Genomic DNA, 2,706 nt, shown 5'->3' with positions numbered 1-2,706 from the left:
TGGCCTGTCCCATGAAAGGCAGAGTTCTCTTCTGAGCCTTGCTAGGAGCCCGACCTCCCTGCCTGCTCCCAGGAGAGGGCCTCCCTGGGTCGGCACGGAGCCGGGCGTCTGGTTTCACTCCCGAGGACCTTCTTCCCATGCCATTCTCTCCCAGCCCCAAACACAGGACACCCGACCGTGTGTTACCACCAGGCCCCGCCCACCCACCAGCAGGACAGGGCCGGGCAGCTGTCTCCATGCACAGACCGAGCTCCCATCCCATGCGGTCTCTGGCATGTGCTGAGGCTAAGAGGCTGGAGCAAGAAAGATGGCTCAGTTTTCATCACAGATAATGGACACAGCTCACGTTTATCCCAGACCTAACTTGTCCTGGGCACTGGGAATGTGGAGATGCAGTTTTGAAACCATGATAACGAGAGTAACTTCACGTCTTGGGCACCTACTGTATGCAGAGCCCTGTGCTGGCTGCCAGCACCGGGAGGGGACAGTTATGAGCTCTGTACATGAAGGAGGTCTTTGACGTCTTCCCTCATCACTGGGCGGTGAAGGCCTTCCTGTGTACCCATTTACGTTTGGGAAACTTGGGGCCCAGAGATGCACAGTGATCTGCCCACAGCCACACCACTACCAGGGGGCGGAACTGAGATTGCAATGGAATTTTTGAGAGACAGAGATTGAGTGGGGGAGGAGCAGACAGAGAGGGAGACACAGAATCCAAAGCAGGCTCCAGGCTCCGAGCTGTCAGCACAGAGCCCAAAGTGGAGCTTGAACTCATGAAGCATAAGATCATGACCTGAATCAAAGCCAGATGCATAGCTGAGCCACCCAGGTGCGCCTGCCATCCAATTTTATTTGATGCCAAGGCCACAAACAAAGTCCTTGGCCTTCCACTGAGCCAGGCTGCCTGCTGGGTATGGAGCATACAGTAGATAGAGGCAGGGAGCTCCGGGTCTTGTGCTCAAAGGGTTCCTGGTACACATGGGGATCAGGACAAAATCACACACAGTGGTTTGGGCTTTTAGTTTTTAATCCAGCAGACCCAAATTTTAGTCCCAGATCTGCCGCTTACTTGCTACATGACTTTGGGTATATGGGGTGCCTCTCTCAGCCTCGGTATTCACCTATGCGAAATAGGATTGCTGTGGGCTCAGTGAGTCCATGCCCAGAAGTAGGGTTGCTGGGCCTGGAAGAGAGCAGGCGGGCCTGGCTCCTGCCCTCGGGAACATTCTATCATCTGAGACGTTGCTTATGAAGCTCTGTAAGTGACTAGTGTAGGGCAACGTGGGAAGTACTTCTCACTTCATCATCAGAAGCCTCAGATAGGAAGCCACTGGAGCTCAGGATGCAGAGGACTTTCGGCTTGGGAGATGGGGAGGGGGAGATCAAGGAAGGCTTCCTGGAGGAGGAAGCATTGAAGCCAAGCCATTGGGGTTGACCAGGAATGTTCACCAAAATCCTGTCCCCATAGGAAAAGCTGAGAAGGAGCAAAGATAAGCAGAGATAGGCACTAGAGTGATCCAAGCACAGGCAAGGGCAAGGTCAGAAGGCAAACTAGGTGAGCCCAGGAAGTGCAGTCCAGGGCTGCAGCAAGTTCAGCTGGAGCTGCCCAGGGAATCTGGGCCCTGACTTATCTAGAGCCCTTGCACCACAGAGGGATAGAGGCCTTAGGGAGACCTGGCACCAAAGCCAGTGGGTAGGACTCACCGGGCACCCATTTCAGCAGCCCACAATTCTCAGTTACCTGGCAAGGTAGTGAGATCCCCATCACTGGTAGTAGTAAGATCCTTGTGAGGATTATTAACTTTGTATTTTTCCTTTAGTGTGTGGGGCTAAAAAATGTATTTAAAAATATCATAAAAGAAATAATACCTGCTGACTGGAACTGATTAAACAGTTCTCTCTAAAGGGTGAAGTCAAAAGAACATTAGTTTTAGCTTCAAGGCTCAAACGGTGGTAAAATCAATAGTCAGTTACCAAAAGTCCACTCCTGCCCTAAGGCACTAGCTTCCAGAACCGCAGGGGTCTCAGAACATGATGTGAATACTTTGATTCTAAAGCAAGGATTCTCAAGTTCCAAGACCATAAAACACTAAGCGCCATGCTCAGAGCTTCAGATGTATTTGCAGCAAAGAATCAAACAACTGAAACCCAGAGAGGTAGCCTCACATCCCTAATGTCACACAGCCTGTCAAAAGGATTTGTACCCTAGGCCTGACTGATGCAGAGTCAGCGACGACTCCCTTTAATTCTAGGACGAAAAGTCCAGGCAATAAGCTTGAAGATAATAGCATGCATTTACTGAGCACTTACTTTATGCCTGGCAACTTAATATGCATTAACTCAGCCAAGGCTTCAGAAGAGTTGTGTAAGGTCAGCACAGTTATGTTTTCCAGATGAGGGAATCTGGGCTCGGAGAAAAGGGGATGGTGGGTTGGAGGTGGAGACAGATAGTTGAATGCAGGTTGGTGCCCTAAGCATTGAGCCTTACTGGCTGTCTGCACCCCCAGAGTTTGTCAGATCAGCATCCGGCGATTCTCAGCAGAGTCCCTGATTCCAAATCCTGGGCTCTGAGAGATTTCCCGAGGCCACAAAGGATTTGGTCAAACGCATACAGGGATTCTTTCCAGCTTTGGATATGATTTAATTCAAAGTCTTTGCCCGCCCCGGGTCAGCGAAGGGTACGGCGAGTAGGGGAGGGAGGACCCC

At 51.3% G+C, this 2,706-nt stretch overlaps 1 protein-coding gene across 1 annotated transcript in view; it reads left to right on the top strand.

Moving 5' to 3' along the window:
* Positions 1-2,706, top strand: part of SH2D3C (SH2 domain containing 3C) — a 29,001-nt gene that overhangs the window by 12,822 nt on the left and 13,473 nt on the right. The gene's annotated exons all lie outside the window — the stretch shown is intronic.

The sequence above is a fragment of the Crocuta crocuta genome, unplaced genomic scaffold, assembly GCF_008692635.1.
Source record: "Crocuta crocuta isolate KB4526 unplaced genomic scaffold, BGI_CrCroc_1.0 scaffold35, whole genome shotgun sequence".
Lineage (NCBI taxonomy): Eukaryota > Metazoa > Chordata > Mammalia > Carnivora > Hyaenidae > Crocuta > Crocuta crocuta.
The sequence above is the reverse complement of the archived record's forward strand: the minus strand, read 5'-3'. Positions and strand labels throughout refer to the sequence as shown.